This window comes from Saimiri boliviensis, chromosome 15, assembly GCF_048565385.1.
Source record: "Saimiri boliviensis isolate mSaiBol1 chromosome 15, mSaiBol1.pri, whole genome shotgun sequence".
Classification (NCBI taxonomy): domain Eukaryota; kingdom Metazoa; phylum Chordata; class Mammalia; order Primates; family Cebidae; genus Saimiri; species Saimiri boliviensis.
In genome coordinates, this window is record NC_133463.1 from 21,274,175 (window position 1) to 21,296,098 (window position 21,924).

Here is a 21,924-nt window from a genome sequence, read left to right on the forward strand (position 1 = left end):
CTTTCAGATGATTAAAAAACCCATTTTAAATGTAATTTTCCTACAAAACATGAATAAAAAGTATTTATCCATATTCTAAAAGTTTTAGTTAATTTATATTTGACGTTTACCACACATAGTTTCAGAAGATCATATGTAGTTTTCTAAGGAAACTGAATTAGAGAGCACTAGTTGAGATATTTAAACAGGTGCTATAAATACAAGCTTCCTTTGTAGCTTCTGATCCTATTTGATATATTTCACAATATCTTTCACATGTTGGCTTCTGTTTATATTTGTTGAATGAGTAAAATGTTGATCATTTGCCTAAATAAAGCAATGCACAAGTTATTCAAATATGATAGTAGTCAAAACTTTGACCTTTTTTTATTTTAAAATTTTAAGTTAATTAATTTTTTCAGCTTTATTAAGGTATAATTGAAGGTATACATTGCAAAATGATTAAATCAAGCTAATTATAATATATATCACCCCACATACTAATCTTTTTGTGTTGAGAACATTTAAGATCTACTTGAAAATTGCTAAGGGAACAGAACTTTATTTTCTAAATGCAATTAATTTTATGCTATATATAGGCAGCTGAAATTTTGAAGAATATATTTAAGACTTCACTGTTTCTGACATGTCACTGAGTCAGTGGCAAGAATGACAATACCTGTCTCAGTTTTATGCAGTAATGAAAAGAAGAGAAACTTTATTCTATTTTTTATCTAAGGATTGCTTCTTTCCAAAGGCAACATAGGCTAAGATATTGAGGGACCCCAAAACTTAATATAGCATGCTGTTTTTTTCATTCAAAATGCCCAATTGTAATTGTTTTAATTTTTGCTGCTTATTATTTATTAAATGATAGAGTTTATATTATCAAAATTAAATCCGAACTCTGAGCAGCAATCCCAGACAAATGTGAATTAGCAGGCAGCATCCTACCTAATGGAAATGTCGGCTGAATGTGAATAGTTTCAGGTTCCTATGAGTACTGCAATTGAACAGCTATTTTAAGGCCAATATTCGACTAAGGTATTATCCTATACTTCTGCTATGCTCTGAAAGAAGAAATGCATGGAATATAAATATCCAATTACAGAGTCTATAAGGCAAATCTACTGAGCCCTGGGACTGCTAAAGTTGAGTTCAGGCTACTGGCTTTGGGTAAATCAAAATTTAGCAAAGAGACTTAAAGTATTTTTGGATATGAAACAAATGACCCTAAAAATTCACACATGGGCTAAGCTTAAAGGTTTGTTTGTTTTGTGTTTAGAGGCAGGAATCTGAGAAGAGAGGAAATTTCAGGTCAAATGGTGGCAACACTTGGGAGTTTCGAAACTCCAGGATATTGACAAATACACAATGCTTCTCTGAGAGTTCTATATGGGGCTCAGGAAGTGTAGGTGACCATTGATGTGGCAGTAATAACAACTGCACAAAGCAATCTGCTTTATGTTTTGAACTTGAGATGTTTGGTTAGGAAGAAATGCAAGCTAAAAGTCGAACTCTAAATTTTATCCATTGGATATGATTGTTGAATGACATCAAAGGTGTTTGAAGAAAATCATCATTATTTTTCTTGAGTGAATTACCTTTTTGCAATGAATTTTAGTTTGAGGAGAGACTAATACTATTTCCTAACAGAAACGTTGCATACGAAACGCATTAAATTAATTGCAAATGAAGTTAAATACAATTTGCAGTGTTGTATACTTATGGGCACTGAAGCAGATGAGGATATAATTCAACAGGAGGTAAAACAAAGAAGCATTGATATGAGGTTCTGAAAATTCCTGAAAGTTTTAGCTCTGAGTGCTCTACCTCTCAGCCAGACTGAGATTTAGCCTTTGGGTTAAGTATGGTGGGCTGAGTATCCTGACTGCCCACATTTGAACCACTTTAGTAATTTCTGCAGAACTCAAATGCTTCTACTGCTGGGACTTGGAAGAGAAAGAAAAAAACACTTTGAATCTTGAAAATTAAGACCTTGGCTTTCTTCTTGTCCTGCTTATCAATTCATTTAAAGCTAAGAAATTTTTTCTTAAAATACATATTTTGTGATGGAGGGTAAAGATGACACCCCTAAAAATCAGAAGGAAAAGGAATAAATGCAGTGTAAGAAAGAAATCACCAATAATCACCTAACTTAGAGAAAATAGTCTCATTTCAGCTTCAAAAGCTGGAATGGTACCCTAGAACCTAATGCACAGACAACAGAAAAATGAAAAAAACTAAATAGAAAGTGATGTTTTGTGGGTTTGTTATCTTTAGTATGTAATTCATTTTATATAATAAATATATAATTCATTTTACTTTTACTAATTTATAATCCATTTACTTTTTAATATATAATTCATTTAATTTTATGTTTTTATAATTCAACTTTTGAAATGGCTGTCTTTAAGAGCCAACTTGCAAAATTTCTGAAAGTTGAGCAATTAGCTCTCTCTTCAGCAATCTGGAGTAGATCATTTACACATACACCCCCCTCCTCCACTTCACTACCATTCCCCACACTACCCCAAGTGCAGATAAGGAAGGAGACAGAGCTTAAGATATAGAGCTCCCAGATTGTGCGGAAAGAACCAATATGTTATCTAGAGAAAAAGAAAATCTCCAAAGTGAAAACCGAGGTGTTTTAGCCATGTGAGCCTCACCTTTGAGGGGGAACAAACCACTTGCCTTGCTTCTGATTTTATGACTTCTCCCAGAACCATAAGAGAGAGGCCATTCATGAACCACATTGAAGAAGTCATGTTTTATAAGGTTATGCGAATTGTGGAACAATACCCATGGCTCTCTAAGTTGATTTAATTCACTAGAACAAATTTTTGAAATGGATAAAAAGGGCTTTTATTTGTGATAGGAATTATGTTTTAAAATGACAAGTCCCTGACTGCTACCAGATCCCACTCTTCAGCCTGAAAATGAGCTCCTATAAATAACTGAAATCTGAGAGAATAGAATCAATTTCAGAGTGTTTGTGTATCTGCTATACTTATCTTTGTATGTTTCCTTATAATCTTTCAGTGTCTAGACATATTTATTTCAGTAAATTAGAATATGAGTTGACTTCTATTTGTGAAACATATGAAATGACATGAATTGGATGAAAAATGTGTTATCAATTAAAATTTCATTCATGAAATTCTATACAACATGTTCATAACATAAATAGCTGCTTGTTTTAATTTTCTCAAGTTAACCTAAATTAAAATGAATCCCAGTAAAAGTGAGGCTGTAAAATATTTTATCATGTATTTTATGCTGATAGTGAATGCAGCAAAATATGTGTAGAATAGCACACCAGGTTCGGACTCTAAATATTTCTCAAGCAGCATCTGTTACACAGACATTTATAAAGATTCTGCATCAATACTGTATACAGTCTAACTTAAGAGGCACTTCTTTGATGCTGTCATTGTTGATTATTGCAATCTCAGTTATCCTTCTCTGGCCTTATTTATTTCTAGTTAATAGTGTTCCCTCTTCTTTTTTTGTTCAGTTTACTTGCTAATTTTTTTCATAATTTCTTGTACATTCAGAGTTAAAAAAAATCAGATCAGCAAAAATGTCAGATTTCTTTTTTAGTATTATATATGACTGTTTTTTTTCTTTTTTGCAAAAAACTTAAAATGTATTTACTTCTAGAAAGAATTGTGGTTAATCATGAGTTATTCCTTGGCACAAATTGATAGAGATGTAAAGACTTTATGTCTGTACAGGAAGTGCCAGCTTTGTGAGGCAGGTTATGTTTGCCTTTGAGCTAATATCCAACTTCAAGCTGAGAATTCCCAGAAGGCATTCACATCTAAAGGTGGAGACAACTTCTAAGATGAATGCATCTTGAAACTCCAAAATAATCATTTGTAATGGTGGAATGATAGGCCATGGGGCTGCTATTTTGATGATAGGGCCCTAGTGATAGCCACTTAATTGAAACAACACAAACAGTCCCTTATTATAAATGAGGTCTCCCTTGTCTGAGACCCAATTCTGTGACTACTGAGCTGAACTGGCTAGAACTCAGTGAGAAGTGAGGTGTGGAAAGGTGTAAAAGCATGTTAGTAGAGGTTAACCTGTTTGTCTTTCTGCATAATCATGTTAAATCACACTTTCCAGGTCATAAAATGAGTATTTCCTAATTATTTAGTTGTCAATATACTTTTTTAATGATCTATGTTGCAGTGACTATGACTACAGCTGATTGCTATTATGTTTCCATGGCTGGCATAAAAATACAGCTCTGGGTTCAAGACCAGGCTAGGCAACATAGTGAGGCCCCATCTCTATCAACAATGAAAAAAAAAATAAAGCCCCAGCCACTCAGGAGGCTGAGACAGGAGTACTGCTTGAGCCCAGGAGTTCAAGCCTGCAGTAACTTAACTATGCTCTGATGGCACTGCATTTCAGCCTGGGTGACAGAGCAAGACCTTGTCTCTAAAAAAAAAACAAAAACCAAAACAAAATAAGAAAAACAACTCTGGGAAGCTAACTGAAGAAAGTGATTGCTGATTTGTTGAATGTGTATGTGGTTCCCTTTTTCTAGGCAATAACAGCAGTACTTAGGCACAAGAATGTAGTTTGTGAAGGCTGTTCTTGAAATTAAGTATTTTGTGTGTATATTTTGTGTTTGTATATAAAATATTTTATATAGCACAAAAGCATTTATTTGTTCTAGGCAATTATCTGAGGCTGTCAAGTTCAAAGAATTGTGCAGATGTATCCCAAAATAGCATCTCCCCACAAAGACCAAATGGTAATGATGAAGGATCTTATAAGAAACAGTTAACTATTTCTTATGTTCCCATGTAGCTGAGGAGCATTTTTACAGACATTGATGCGTAAATGAAAAATAGTTATGATGCCATGTGTTGCAAAAGTAATTGCTTTTCTGAAATAAGTGAAGTTGAGATGTTTGATCCAATCCTAGAGCAGAGGTTCTCAAAGTGTCATCTCTTAAATAGGGCGTCATAGTTACCTAATAGCTTGTTAGAAATACAAATTCCCTGGGCCCCACTCCAGACCTACTAAATCAAAGACTCTGGGGCCAAGCCCTTGCCATCTGTACTTTATTGATAACAAGACTTACATGGTAAGGTTTGAGATCCACTGCTCTAGAGCACCCCTTTCCATGAGGAAAAGAATATCAGTTAGTTAACTGGCAGCCAAAGTATGTTAGACATGAAAATGATCAGAGAGCATTGACCTAAGACAGGCTTAAACACTTAGCTTTTCAAGGCGACCTTATCTTGGATAGTTCAGACCTGGTGTCCTTTCTCTTTCCCCATGGTTGTCTCCTACTTGAGAATTCACTCTGGCTTAAGCTTCATCCTGGTCTTGAGAAATCCAAACCTTGATGTGATCCCGAGTTCCTACCATCTTATCGAGCTCTGATTCTTATTTACAGACAGTCTGGCCTTGTACCAACTCTGCCCAAGTCCCAGAGATTAAAAACTTCAGATTCAATCTCTCTGTAGTTTCTTCCTGCTCTATTGCCACAAATTCACCACTGTTTCTGAATACACTAATTTGCAAAGTTGAAGAGGCAACACCTGGCCATAGGACCAAAGAAGGCAGAAACCTTCTTTTTCACTCACCTTTCTATCCAGTGAGATGCTAATAAATGTTTAACAACCTGCTTTATAGTAGTAGATGATTTCTGTGGTGTAAATACTCCCACCATATCTGATTTCAAGTTACCAGTGGATGATCCTGGTAGCTGTGATGACACTGAACGCAGCTAGAGCTGGGAAGAGACATGCATAGTTGACTCTGCAATCCTGCAGGAGCTGGCTCCAGGACAGCACAGCCTCCATTCCCACCCTCTGCCCAAATCCCTGGCATAAGAACGTGCCCAACAAATAAACATTTAGTAAATGAATACGAATGGATAGATCAGTGCAAACCTTTAACCATCACTGGAAAAGCAACTCAAGGTGTATGTGTCAATGGTGAGGAAACACGGCATCTATATATGTGGGTTGCACATTTTGCTTCACATTCTTATCCAGACTTGAAGAATAAACAGTTGACATCAAATTGCGTAAACATTTGTCACATAATAAAAAACAGCTATGTTCTTGTAAATAGCTATTCTAACTCATCCCAAAATGATTCAGTACATGTAATTTAATAGTTGCATATCATTTCAAAGCAGAAATGGTCTGTATTTTAACTCGTGTAAGTGTTTGAACTTGTAATTGAAGTGAGATAATTAAACTGGTGAGGCTGGCATTTGTAGACATAACTTTTTCCCTTCTTTTGGCTCATCCTAAGAACATGCATTATGATACAGAACTTGCTATTTAATGGAGGCCTAGTCCATTTCATTTAACATTATCAAGTGCTCATGTGCAAAGAAGTCATATTTAAATTTTTTTGAATATTTATGAATAAAGATTCCCCCCTAAACTGCAAAGGCAAATAGTATTTATTTGCCAATTCATATTTGTCTTCAGAATAAAGGCTTATTCTTTAACACACTTTAAAAGATTTGAGAAGAAAGTTATACCATTTTTCCCCCTAAGAGTAGGAGCTGATTTTTTTATGACTTCAAAACATGTATTTTGACGAGAAAACTTTTGTTAACTTCTCTGCAATTAGATAATAGAAATCACTGTTGTTCCTCATTCCCCTGCTCGGTTCTTCCACTTTTTAAATGCTCTCTGTAGGTGTTCATGTTCACTGGTATTTTCTTTCAACAATTCCTGTAAGTTATCCTTTCTTTGTGGATAAGTCAGAGTTTGCAAAACTTTACAGCCTTATTCTACAATTAAATACCGACACGGAATGGTGGTGTCGGGCATGCTAATCAGCAGGACCTCCCTGTGGGAATCTGTGCTGGAAGACTGGTTCACATTGAAGGCAGACAGTGCTGTTGACACTGGCTGTCAAAAAGGTTTCACGTCTTTGAAAGGAAATCTTAATCTTCTTTATTCATGTGTGAACAGGTCCAGGCCCCCGTCCCGGGACTCATATGCATTGGCTGTTTAAACTACAGGTTGCTAGGCTTTGGGCTAGAGTCTGTTTGCCTGCGTCTAGTTCCCCCAAATGGATGAGGACTGAAAATTAAAATCTGTCTGACACAGACCTCGGCTTTTCCGTCTCTGTTTGAAGAGACATGGCAACCTAGGGCGAAATGAAAAGGAATTTTATTGAGCGCAAAACCACTCGATGTTTAAATGTTGGAGGCAGGAACTGAATGGTGATTTGGGGTAACTCATAGATTGTTTATAGACAGTGGGATGGCTGTCAATCAAGGCACAAAGGCAAAATTTGTGTCAGAAAAAAAAAAGTGCTTTTCTAGTGGCTGAACCCTTGTTTCCTGTTAACAGTCTCAACTCCAGAAATAAAAAGCTTTTTTTTTTTTCCCTTGAAGTTTCCAAGCACACAAATTTCAGAATAACAGAGATGCCTTACTGATCTGGGTGGCACAGTTTAAAGCTAAGTTATGCCAAAAAGACCTCCTATGCAGTTTCTCTATTGCATTTGAAATTTTTTCATCTTACTTATGACTCTTGTTTCTACATTTTTCACAAATAGAAGAAGCAAAAATGTAATCACCATTGGAACTCATCAAAGATATTTGGGACAATATACACTGTATCATTTGAATAGCCTAATACAAAAAGATCTTAGGCATACATTTGATTTTATTTTTAGAACCCTTTTCTTCTTAGAAATTAGACATGTTCTTGAGTGCTCTTTTATATCACTAAATAAACATTTTCATTGTTAACATTGGTAGTATTAACAAAATATATATGTTTTGAAAAATTAGCAATGCAAATTAGAATTTTCAAAATAAGTTTTTACCTTTTGTTCCCAGAGAAATTTCAGGGCATGCAAGGAATATATATTACATTAACCTGGTGGGTAGTTAAATGTGTTTCCTCATTTAATGTAGAAAACATCTAGATTTGAGATTTTATTCAATAATGATAGATTCCAATGGAACCTTGAATTCTCTCTCTATTTCTTAGACTTCTGTGTATCAATAGCAATCTTTTCCTACATATACAAAGATAATAGGGCTGACTCACCAGTATGGAAAGACACATCTGCTGGTACTGCTTTAAGGTGATGGTAGATTTGCTGTGTTGAATAGATGCTTCAATCCAACTCTGTTTTCAATTGACACCATGCATTTGTCAAAAGACTCTTCATGGGTTTTTTTCCTTGACAAGAGGAGCACAACAAAAGAAAAGAACATTATCAAAAATCTTCTCTTGTCATTTTTGGTTTTAAGGAGTGCTCATTAATCATACTTGTTATTTCCTACCAACCCTGAACAGTTTGAGAAATAGTCAAAGGACCAGCTTGGAATAAAAAGTTTGGCAAAGCCAGATTGGAAAACAAAGTTTATTCTCCAGAAAGTTGAATCAAGTTTATGACTACTTCCCTTGACAGAAGTTTCTTCTCGAGTATTTCCCTGAGTAGATCAAAGTGTTGGTGAAATTTCTTGCTTTATGGCTGTGAGTAGGTTTGTCTGGTGGGTAAAAATAAGAGGTCTCTGATAACTAGAGAAATTTCACTGAAAGAGGCCTGGCATTGGGCTGGGGTGAGGAGGCAGGGGAGATGTATCAACCAACCATCAGAATCACTGGAAAATTGAATGGATATCTAATCTATCCCATCCTTTTTATCCAGTTTGGTCATTTTCACCTGAAATAAGAGTGACAGGGAAAGAGTTGGAATCATATGGCTGGGAGTCTTCTCCTAGCGCCTACATGGAGAGGACTAACACCCAGATTCTCTGACTCCTGTCTGGTTTCTTCCCATAGACAAAGTCTTTCTCCTTAATCCAACTTTAGTCGGTTCCTCTGAGCCCTTTTCTCAAATAGGCCTGGACCTCAGACTTCAGCATCAATCTTATTGGGCCTATTGGGCTACATCACTGAGTTTCAGGAAGAATCCTGCTAAGTCAGTTTAGAGAGTATTCCCTACCCTTGATAGCACTCTCCCCTCAATATCTTATTAAATTCTTCATTTTCCATCATCCCCCAGTGATATCTGATCACTCTGACCTGCCTTCAGCAAGAATTCTGTTAACTAAGTTTAGCAAGATTTGTCTCTACCCTTGATGTCACCTCTTAGTAATTTTCTTATCCACTGAACATCCCTCCCTCACAAGCTGTTCTTTGGTTATAAATCTCCTTGTTTTCTTTGTAATATTGAGCCTAGTTTTATACCAAGGTCTATTTTCCCCTATTGCAATTGTTCCTGAATAAAATCTGTTTTTACCATTTTAACTACTGACCAACTCTAGTTTTCTGTAACACCAGCACCTCAATCATCTCTATCACTTATCCATTGGGAAGAGCTAAGAACATTCCACGTCTATCCATGAAGCAGAGAATTACTGGCTTCACTCCTCTGATGAGGTCACCAAAACTCTGGAAGTGAAGATAAGTTTCTAGGCAAAGTCTCAATGCTGATGAAAGAAGAAAAAAAAAACTGCAAAATAGGGACTACAGATACTGCTAGAACCATAACTATAAAGGATTGCAAAATTCTTGCAATTTTCCATGGCCCCTCCAAACCTCAAGAGTAAAGGAAATTTAATGGCCCATACATATATATTTCCTCAGGAACCTGGAACAGCAGAGTTACCATGTCTTCATGTTGGCATTTTGGATTATTAGTTTTGGCTAATTTAAGGTTCTTAAATCACCTTGAGCTTCAAGGAGGGCAAAAAAAAAAATCATGAATGTAAACCATGTTAATACAATAATAATAACGTGGACTCCCTGGGGATTAGGAGGAAATATTTCAAATTCCAGAAACAAAAATGTTCTTGACACACATATTTCTTTATGGTGTGTGTATGGGGGAGTGTTGTAACTAATCTGTCTGCTACTATTCAGTTTTCTTGTTCCAGTGCTATTACTACATGCTTCAAGAGTTTTCTCTGCTACCTACTCATTGATCCCTAAAAGCTATCATTTACTATGTTATTACAAAAGCCTGTGAGAGGTTTCCATCCTTGGACAGGAAAACCACTCTTGTCTCATTTCTTGTCTGATTACATCTGCTGTTTCTGGATCCATACATGTCATCTTTCCTCATTCTTAAAAAAATGGAAAGTTTTCAAGTGATGCAATGACCTTGATTTCCTGGGCTTCTCTGTATGTTTTTCCAGTTATAAATCAACCTTAAAATATCATCCAGCATTTGAAATGATCTATGACATTACTATTGATTCCATCCCATTTTATAAAGGTTACTTTTTCCTCAGCCTAGACATTCTAAAGACCTTCTGAGTAGCTACACTGGGGACAGAAATGAAAATTAAAATAAACTACCTTAAACTACAAATGCTAGAAAAGAAAACAATTATATTAGGATTTTCATGATTCAGATCAAAGGCAATTTATTTTTCTTAAAAACAAAACTGAATAAAAACATTTGTATATTTCAAATTTATACACTATAATAGATAATTTTTGAATGAAAATGATATTACTGAATATGCATGTATGGACAATGATCCTGACCCTTCCCCACACATTTCCCCATCCCCACCCATGGCCCCATGTGCAGCCAAAATCCTCTGAACAACAGGAAAGAGACCAGAGCACAAGCATCTTGTCTTTGGCCAACCATCACATTTATTTGCTTAGTTGGTTACATTTTTAGATTTTTTGACCCTTGGTATCTGTTTCTTATCATGACTTCTATCAGTACTTTCCCCAGTGCCTTAGGGCTTCTTTTGGTTTCCACTGTCTCTACTCTCACTCAGGAACTTCCTTAAAGTTTTGTTAAATAATACACTGAGTCAAACATCAGGACCTAATATGGTTGGGTTTTCATTGCTTTGTGAGGCAATAGCATCATTTCTCAGATTCTGCAGATACCTAGTTGATTTTTACAGGAGTCCTGTTGAATACTGAAATGAGAACAGACATTCTTCTCTATGTGCAATGGAAAAAGACATGAATAAATAACTCTGGTCTAACCTAACAACTAATGATCAAACTCTCCCATAGATGAAACTTCAAACAAGGTCTTGACCTTTCTGGTTCCTTTCAGTCACAAGAACAGACTCAGTTAAGTGACTAAGAACTCTCATCTTAATATTATCATTTCAGTTTTTATTCACAGTGGAATACTCCTTCATTCCCTCAGCTTGGGGTCACTTTAGGCTTAACAGCTTTTCTCACTTAACTATTTGAAGCTCCTATTGGTTTGGAGTTTGTGGGGATGGGTGATTGAGGGTTTAGTTAAAATTTGGGGTGTTGGCTCTTACTTCATGTGCCAGTTCATAGGTGCACTGGAGATCCAAGTGGGAAACTCTGACCGCAATTCTGTTAGTCCAGCAGCACTTCTTCAGGCTGGCCATCAATAGTCCTTTAGAATCCAGACTTCCAGATGTTCACACCTATCAGACTCAAGAGTTCAGAACCTCCAGAGGTGCTTCATGGGCTTGGATGTATTTTATAAGCTCCCAGGTGATTCTAACTGAGACAGAATAGGAGCCCCTCTTAGGGGCTGTGGAACTCCCCAAGCATAGGAAGAAATGCTGGGATCCTCCAAGTGAAATTTCAGGCATCTAGCTATACCTGAGAAGTAAATAGCAACTTGATAAGAAAGACAATAATAATAGCTTAATACAACAGCCAAGAAAGTTAAGGTCACACGATGATTGGTTTTCCTGTAGAAGCTAAAGGTAGCATCTTATCACATGTCCCTGAATTGTTTTCGGAAAACTGGATCCCCACTGAAGTGATCCACTGGCACATAGACCTCAAATGCCGGGGAAACTGAGGACTGAACTCTGATCACCATTCTTGGTTCTAAATTTCTAAGGGGTGTGGAGGAGGTCATTCTCAAGAGCCAGAGCTAACATTCTTTTCTGTTGACCTCCAATTTGTAGACCTGTGGGCTCCTACTTCGAGAGGTCAAACCAATGCACAGTCTTTACGTGTTGATGAATGACTTTGCCTATAACCTCTACCTCCACTCCCTTTAAAAATCCTTACCTGTAAGCCATTGAGGAGATTATGTCTTAAGAATGCACTGCCGGCTGGGCACAGTGGCTCAGCCTATAATCCCAGCACTTTGGGAGGCCGAGGCGGGTGGATGACCAAGTCAAGAGATCGAGACCATCCTGGTCAACATGGTGAAACCCTGTTTCTACTAAAAATACAAAAATTAGTTGGGCATGGTGGCACACGCCTGTAGGTCCCAGCTACTTGGGCAGCTGAGGCAGGAGAATTGCTTGAACCCAGGAGGCGGAGGTCGCGGTGGGCCAAGATCGTGCCATTGCACTCCAGCCTAGGTGACAAAAGTGAAACTCCATCTCCAAAAAAACAAAGAATGAACTGCCTAGTGCCTAGTTATCCTTGCTTGGTGCCCTGCAATAAATGCCTCACCTTCTCTCGTGGCAGTCCTGATGTCAGGGTTTAGCTTTGCTATGTCAGGCAGGCTGACCTAGTTCAGTTTGAATTACACAGCCTGTGGTCATACCTGAGATTTATGGGTTTGTTTAAACCCAACTCAGGAAATATTTTTTATTCCCATCCCTCACCCTCCACCCCTGTACTTCAAAAAGCAAAATCACTTCTATGATATGGTTGTCTCTAAACCACCTACAATTCTTTTTTTCTTTCCTGAGACAGGATCTTGCTATGTCTCCCAGACTGGAATGCAATGGTGCAATCATAGCTCACTGCAGCTCTGAACTCCTGGGCTCAAGGGATCTTCCTCCCTGTCTCCTGTGTAGCTGGGACTGGATGCATGCCACCATGCCCAGCTAATTTTTTCTTTTCTTTTTTTTTTTTTCAGTAGAGACCAGGTCTCACTATGTTTCCCAAGCTTACCTAAAAAAATTTGTATTACTAAAGAGAGCACCAAACGTCTCACTCTAAAATATCTGCATTCAGGTTAATAATGCTCTCCCCAGTTTCCCACAAAAAAGTTCATATTTGAAGTCTGTGTTTGAATATTTAAAGTGCTGGTTTGGATAGCTTTTTCAAAAACAAATGAGCAGTCACGTTTAGAGAAAGTAAATTGTTTGCAACTTTGAACCCCCGGCCTTTACTCTAACTATTACTGCTTCAATTCCCCTTAATTTAGTAATATTTTTTTTAAAGTTATGAGACCTGGACTCAGTGAGGGTACTCCAAAACCAATAATTTTATCTACAGGTGCAGCAAAAACAGTGTAGCTTTTCTGTCCGTTAAGGAGAGATGGAACTGCATTAGTTTTGGCTCCTATAAAGCAAAGGAAGACAAAGAGAAATCATCAGTTTAATTGTAAGTCACAGGGACTCCATATTTGACCAAAGCAATATCTACATCTTTTATCAACTAGTAATGAACACCAGATGAGCTGTGATTCATTTAAATAAAATGTTCTTAACTGGTAAAGGTAATTAAGATTAATCGTCTAGGAATACCAAGGGAATGTCACATGCTATAATACCCTTTCTGCGGATGTCAAATGAGTATAAGCCTTGTTTTCATTTAATAGAGTGTCCTCTAAAAGATATTTTGAATGTGGGTGTAAGCTCTGTTAAAGATAGCATCTGGGCTATTTATTTTCTCAAATGTGGTTTTACAAAGAGCATTTAAAGTACCTCAGATAAAGGCAAAGGACAAAATATTCTCATACACAGACACGGTTCTTTCCATATGGTACTAGGATACATATGGTTTCAAAAAGCATATAAATTGCTGGCAAGTTTGAAAATTGATTGATCATAATCTTGTAGACAGATGAACTGAACTGTTCAAACACTCACTTTTTGGTAAAAGCCTCAAATGAGAATTCATGATTTGTCAAATTGGGATAGTCCTAGAAAAGAAGATACAACAAGAGATCCACTGAGTTCAAAAACAAAATGGAAACTGTGGTTCCTGGCAGAAACAAAAGCCGGATACATTTTATAGGACAAATCAAGATCTGGCTTCTGGTTAAGATGACATCAACATAAGAAGAATGAATCAAGGTCATGGGCTGTCTGAGCAGGCCTTGTCAAAGGAATGCAGGCCACAGAACACCGGGACGTTGGCTGTATTAAGGCAGCTCATAATATGTCATCTCTTTCCCAAGTTTTCCTTCCTCTTCTGTCTTCTTCTTATAACCCCTCTTTTGCCTAATTTGCTTTTTCACAAGAAGAACATTTGACATTTTCAGAGATGGTTGGGTTTAAGACTAAACCTATGCCAAGCCCGACTCAGAATGTACTTCCTCATAAAGAAGTGATGCTTTTTTTCTGTGTAAGTCAGACTACTCATTGATCCACAAAGAAACCAGCCAAGTATTTGATAACAGTTTTGAAAAATGCTGTACATTACCAGGTGCTTTTATGGCAACAAGAGACCTGTAACAACAAACTAATCTTTCTGAATCCATGAGCCTGTGGAGCCAGCTCAATCTGCAGTGGCAACCTGTAGATTTCAGACAAAGGCTAATTGTTCCTTTTTTGCGATCATCGTGCATCTTGCTATTTGATATGGAGATATTACTTGACAGCTGTCTTTTATTTCTCTAACTGTGTACAATGGAACAGCTTATTTCTGAAAATGAGGAGTTGAATGGTCGCAGATGGCCCACCTCAATTTCAAGAATGAGGAAAGATTGGGTGAATTCCTCTGTAAAGGCTCAAGGTGACCATGTCTTCCAGGCCTTCCTTTTCAGGTTGTTGCACAGTTGGGCATAATTCTCTTCCTCCCCCCGCCCGATCTAGTCAATGCTGAGAGCATAATTGTTGGTGGTTTTTCACAAGTATAGTATTCAGCCCTTCCAGCCACAAACGAGGCATTGATGAGTAAGGAATCCTCTCCTTGCTAAGTGTTTTCCTCTTTTTTCCATAAGAAAAAATGGAAAGTTGTTTTCAGTTGGGAAAATGTATGAAACCTGTGCCTGATTGTACAATGACAGCTGGAGTGTCCTCTGACAATGACAGTTATTTTATTGGTATTAACATTGTCATTAAATAAAAGCCTGGGTGCGGTGGCTCATGACTGTAATCTCAGCACTTTGGGAGGATGAGGCGGGTGGATCACTTGAGTTTGAGACCACCCTGGCCAACATGGTGAAATCCTGACTCTACTGAAAATACAAAAATTAGCCAGATGTGATGGTGTGTGCCTGTAGTCCCAGTTACTTGGGAGGCTGAGGTGGGAGAATGGCTTGAATCCAGGAGGGAGAGGTTACAGTGAGCTGACATAGCTCACTACATTGCAGCCTGGGTGACAGAGTGGGAGACTCCATCTCAATAATAAATAAGTAAATAATTAAAATATATATATATATATATATATATATATATATATATATATATATTCTGCATTACAGACTGTTTCTGTTTTTCTACTTTCTTTTGTTTTCCTAATTACCCATCCCTCCTGTATGACTTTCCTGGGGCTGCCATAACAAAGTAGCATAAACTAAGTGGCCCAAAGTACCTGAAATATATCATATTCTGGAGACGAGAAGCGTGAAATAAAGGTATTGGCAGGGCCAGGCTCCTCAGGTTTTCTTCCTTTGTCTCTTCCTAGCTTCCAGTGGTTTTCAGGAAAATTTTGAAATTTCCATGACTTCAGCTGTATGACTCTACCTGTGCCTTTGTCATTACATGGCATTCTCCTTGTGTGTCTGTGTCTTCACATGGCCATCTTCTCTTAAGGATGCCAGTTACACTGGATTAAGGACATGCCCTATGCCCATCAGACCTCATCTCAACTATATCTGTAATGAACTTGTTTTCAAATAAGGTCACATTCTGAGGTACTGGGGTCTGGAAAGTCATTATATCTATCTTGAGAGGAGACGATTCAAAACCTATAATATGCATCTAGCATCTTTTGGAATTGTCCTTCATCTTGGCCTTGATAGCATTGCTAAGCTCATCTCTGCTTGCAGTCAATTTATTTCAGTTTGCTCTGTAACCTGATAAGATTAACTTGTCATAAGGTATTTTCTAATGCTAAAAAAATAATATTGTTTCAGGTCAGAACTGGGTTTGTTGACATTGAAGAAATGAAAAATACATATATAAAGCTAAATGTTAGGCATTGTCCTATAAGTGCAAACCATAGACATGCAAAAAAAGATGTATTTACCTTCAAGGAGCTGAGAGGGAAATGAATGTGAAAATGTACCGGTCTACCTGACACACTATATCAGTGTGCAGGAAGTGGTCTTAGAAGAGTGTTCGGATACGGAGCCTATGAATCTCTGTGGCAAGAGGAAAGGCCAGAAAATCTTCAGGCATCTGATTTAATCTAGGTGGGAAGAGGGGAATGCAAAGGTTAGACATTCCTGTTCCTAACTTTCGGAAAATCATCTGATATTTTAAAAGCCATTTTCTACTGTTTTATAGTAACTTTGGAAGTCATGCTGCCTAAGTAGTTAAGATGCAGGATTTTTTGCTCCTTAGTTCAGCTAAAATCCATATTCTTGTCATATGACCAGGAAAAATCAGTCATGCAGACACACTGAAAGGTGAGGAGTGCAGAATTTGATAAAGAAAGATCTCAGTGAAGAGAAAAAGGGGTCCTGCCAACAGGCTTCCATCTCACAGGCTGAATACCAGGCCACCACACACATCAACTGAAGAGGCCAGGCTCCTCCCCACTGTGTAAGGTGCAAATCCCCAGTGGCCACACTCTAGTCTCCGAGTGCACAGGTGGGCCCCCAATCTGTTGTGGGCATGTCCAGACAAGGATCTGGGCAGGTTCCCTTATTTGCATAAAAGCATCTCATATAAACACTTGTGGGGCAGGTCAGAGATTCTCTGGAGATCCTCCCTTGTCTTCTTCCTGCATCTGTCAGTTACACATAGGTGGCAGTTTCTATCTTTTAAAACCACCAACCATCTTGATGATCAGGCTTCTTCAGGGCAGGTTGATCATGTGAGTTGTGCTCTAAGTGTGCTTTAGGACTTTCTGTATATTTATCAAATGTATAACCTGCAATGATTGACTCCTTTATATCACCTGGAGATCTTTAACAATTTTCTTAACTATTAAGCTAAGTTGCCCAGAATATCCTAAGCACTGTTAACAATTAGCTGGTAGGAAACCTGTATTCACGTCTATGAGTAGGAATGAACAAATTGAATGAGCACATACTTAACAGATAATCATGAAAGAGACCATAACAACACAATGAAAGAAGAGACCTTGGAGTCAGATAGATCAGAAGCTGAATTCTGGCTCTGTCTTTTATGAGCTGTGTGATATATTAATAATGTTATCTCATGATTGATGTGAAAATCAAATTAAGTGACATACAGAGACAGATTGGGCACTGAAATCAGAATAAGACTCAGATGTCATTTGCTAAGTTCAGGTTCTGTATCAACAAACTTAGGATAAAGCACCATACATTATGGAGAAATAGGTATGAGTTGATATAATCCATCTGTATGTGACATCCCAGTGTAGTTTACAGGATTTCTGTCACATCCAGCCAATGATGCTGCTGGAGCAAGAAAGCAGCCATAGAAAATATGCAAATAGAACTTGTCTGTGTTCTGCAAAACTTTATGTGCACTGAAATTTGAATTTCATATAATTTTTATATATCATGAAATATCATTTGTCTTCACTGCAGCACAGTTTACAATACCAAAGACCTGGAACCAACCCAATTGCCCATCAATGATAGACTGGACAGGGAAAATGTGGCACATATACACCATGGAATATTATGCAGCCATCAAAAATGATGAGTTCATGTCCTTTGTAGGGATGTGGATGAACCTGGAAACCATCATTCTCAGCAAACTGACACAAGAACAGAAAATCAAATACCACATGTTCTCACTCATAGACAGGTGTTGAACAATGAGAACACATAGACACAGGGAAGGGAACATCACACACTGGGGTCTGTTGAGGGAAAATAGGGGAGGGACAGTGGGGGCTGGGGAGTCGGGGAGAGACAGCATGGGGAAAAATGCCAGATATAGGTAATGGGAGGAAGGCAGCAAATCACACTGCCATGTGTGTACCTATGCAACAATCTTGCATGTTCTTCACATGTACCCCCAAAACTAAAATGAAATAAAAAATAAAAAATAAAAATTATTTAAAAATAAGAAAATTTTCTTACCCATCATATGCCAAGCAATGACCTATATCAACTTAGAACTACCCTTGGATCTACAGATGCCATGTTTGTATGATCAGCCATTATAATGGCTGCTTACTCTGGGGTTTGTGTATCATATTCCTGAAGTATTCCCCATGTTCTCGATCCTGTGTTAACACCTAATACCCACAATATGTCATTTAGGTTTCCCAAGAACACTAGGGAGTAGATATTCCTTCCTCTCAGCTAATGAATAAACTAAGGTTGTAATGGTGAAGTAAATGTTTATTTTATGCTTGTGACATTCCAGGAAATTCTCTCTAGGGTGGAAGAGCTGGCCATATAAACAAGGTTACTTTCCTCAAAGAACTTCCATTCTGGGGAGGAGAGATATATAATAAACAAATGAAAAATCAAACCCATAGGATTTTTAGTTGTGACAAATGCTATGAAGGAAACAGGAAAGTAGATATAATAGAGAAAAAGAAATCATCCATATAAATAATTCAGGTAGAGTGTTCAAGGAATGCCTCTGAAGTGGTAACATTGGAACAGAGATTCAAAGACTTAAATGAACCAGCTCAGGGTGGAGACAGGGCTTGCCTGTTGTGAGCTTAAAAAAACAAACAAAACAAAATGCAGGTCAATGTGACTAGAATGAGATATAGAAAGTGAATGGGGAGAGATAAAGGGGAGGAACTACACAGGACAATTTCCAAACCAGTGTATTTGCTTTGTATTATACATGCAATGGGAAGCCATTGAAGAGATTTTAGAAAGGGAGTGGCCACTTAGTGGTGAATCATTTGCACAGGGTCAAATTCTAGAATCAGGAGTCCAGTAAGAAGGCTATTGCAGTAGCCCAGGGGGGGAAAAAAATGACAGTTGGGACAAAGCGATAACAGTAAAAGGAACAAGGAGCAAAAGGATTTAAGGTAGAACTTGGACACAGAACTGACAGAACTTGCTGAGGGTGAATTTTGGGAAATGAAAGGAAGGAATCAAGAATGAGCTGTAGGCTTCCAGTTTGCAGGAGTTGTATAATAGCATGATTTACTGATGTGTTGAGAGGGTGGAGATTTGGGATGAAAATTATGACTTTTATTTTGATAGTGGCGTAAAACTGACAATTATATATTCATGTGGATATTCCAAGACAGTTGATTATGTGATTCTAGAATTAAAGGCAAGGTTAAAATTAGAGATATAAATTTGGAATTCCTCAGCTGATGGATGATAGGCAAAGCCTTGGAACCACATCATATCACTTAGGGAAAATATAGATGGAGGCCCAGGAAAAAGCCTCTTGATGTTTCAAACTAAATGTTTGAGTTGGGTGACAAGAACTGAGGATTAGCAAACGTGGGAAAAGCACCTGGTGTCCCAGAATACACATGTAGAAAGAGGTTCAAAGAGAAACAAGTGGGTGAGTGAGTGAGTGAGTGAGTTCTGAAAAGAAATACCCCCATTGTATATAGTCGTAAGTGGAGAAAGTAGGGCTTAACATCATACCCCCTTCTCTACATCTCAAAAAACTTTCTACAATGTCATGTTTCTAGAGTCCCTCACAGATTTCCTAACTCACTGTGTGTTTGGTTTCCCTAATTCAAATTCTGATGCTTCTCTGAATGTCCACAGTAGCCTCTCAACATATATCACACTACATAAATTTGACAATGTTTTATTTTAAGTAAAGATTCTGAGTTACTTATGCTGATGTTAATTTTAGGTCATTTTTTGCATTTTAATTTGGTGATGATATATTCATGCTTAAATATTAATGGATTATCTGAACTCATTTACCCTCAACTATTTCTCCTTTTAAAATTTTCAAGATACAACAAAAATATTTTATGTGCCCTTTCCAACTTAATAGTTTTATTCTACTTGGATGCTTAAAACAAGAAATGTGAAATTATTTATCTTTTGTTCCTTTGCTACATAAGAATAAAATCAAAAGTAATTATAATTACTCTAGGAGTATGAGAAGAAAAAAATCTGTCGTATTGTATTTGAAGAATAAAAAGTATATTTTACAGTACTTGCCCATAATTAAGAATTGTGTATCTTGGTTTGTTAATGAATTTAATCGACACTATAAAATATTACTTGTCATTATGTGAGTTAAATACCATAATATAAAAGTTATATACTCATAAAATAGATTCACAATTGGAAAGTAAGTGTAATTGTATGTAAGATGAGTGGGAAAGAAGAAAATTATGAAAAATTGTAATAATGACTTCATGGGCTATTGTAAATCTAGAGGGATGATGATATACCACAATGCTGCACACTTTGATGCCATTTTTTTTTTTAAATAAAGACGAGGTTTCACCATGTTGGTCAGGCTGGTCTTGAACTCCCGACCTCAGGTGATCCACCCGCCTCAGCCTCCCAGAGTGCTGGGATTATAGGCGTGAGCCACTGCACCCGGCCACTTTGATGCCATTAAAGGATTCTAATGATCTAATATGTGAGCAAAAGTGATTTAAATGGTCAGTAAATTATTATTTAGTTTAAAATTATCTAAAATATTTATTACAATATTAATAGTTAAGAACTTAGAATCTTCACAATAAATGCATGATACAATTGGGTTAAAAATATAGTTTTTTTAAAAGGATAGGTAAAAATTATTCATACATACATAGATGCACATTTATGCAAATATATGCACTCCACACTCCAAAGTCCTCTAATACAAGTTTGTTATTTGTTTAAATCACTGACACAGACCGAATTAGAAAACAAAATATGAACTTTTACCTACCCGAGTGTGTGTGTGTTATTTATCTTTGCATGTCATTTATGAAGATGTTTATTTCATTATACATTTAAATTGTCCTTTGAAAAAGCTTTCTAGTTAATTATTTATTGCTTTATTATTTATATCTCTATTGCTTGTGCCTCTATTTTCTATTTCTGTATTTGATCTATTATATAAGGTTTACCTTTTAAATATTTATCAAGCCGTTAAAGCTTTATGTCTTCAAAAAACATTTTTTTCCAAACTATGATTTTTCTTTCAGCTTTCAAAATAATCTTAGAGACTAGCAGGGCTCCTTGCAGCACTAAATTCCAGTAGTAAATAGAATTCGTATCATTTAATTTCTGTACTTTAAATATATTTGCAATAAAAGGTAAACTTAAGCCTGTCAAAATTTATTTAAGGTCAGTCAACATTTATTGACTCTCAACTGTGGATGTAGATATCTCATCCTTGGATCAAGTTTACACAATCTTGACATATCTCTGAGACTCGTGAAACAGCCGAAGGGCATATTTACTGAGCAATACATTGAAAATGTAAGCTAATAATGTAGCTGAGAAACCAAGCCCGTATGTCCTGAGGAGCATACAGCAGAAGAATGATGAGACAGCTAATGAAGGCACCTATGAAATGTTTGATGAAGGTAATGAAGGCACTTTTGAAATTTTTTGGATTTTTTTATATACATGAAATTAATGAACAGTGGGAGTTTTCTCTTTTTCAAGAATGTTAAACATCAGGATAATATGTACTTGCTGTTAAGGGCATATTTACTGTAAAACTGGTTATATCTTAATTTATATAAAATAAAGATTTATTATTAATCTGTTTAGCTTTCCCCCTAAATGTTGGTGGAAAGTTTAAAACGTTCTATCCAAAAGTTTGTTTATAAGGTGTATTTTGTGTTTTAAGCAGTTTTTATTTTTTTACATTTTTTTAATTTATTTTTCTGAGACAGAGTTTTGCTCTGTCATCCAGGGAGGAGTGCAGTGGTGCAGTCTTTGTTCACTGCAACCTTGATCTCCCAGGTTCAAGCGATCCTCCCACCTCAGCCTCCTGAGTAACTGGGACTATGGTTACACACCACCACACCCAGCTAATTTTTGTATTTT

At 36.9% G+C, this 21,924-nt stretch overlaps 1 long non-coding RNA gene across 1 annotated transcript in view; it reads right to left on the bottom strand.

Moving 5' to 3' along the window:
- Positions 1-424: 424 nt before the first annotated feature.
- The window catches only part of LOC101038740 (uncharacterized), a 196,803-nt gene continuing 175,303 nt past the window's right edge, over positions 425-21,924 (bottom strand). Inside the window, exons 4-5 of the long non-coding RNA XR_167998.3 lie at positions 13,098-13,208; positions 425-2,073 (exon numbers count right to left, since the gene is read on the bottom strand). This is a non-coding gene — a long non-coding RNA (uncharacterized LOC101038740). The remainder of the gene's footprint in view (positions 2,074-13,097; positions 13,209-21,924) is intronic.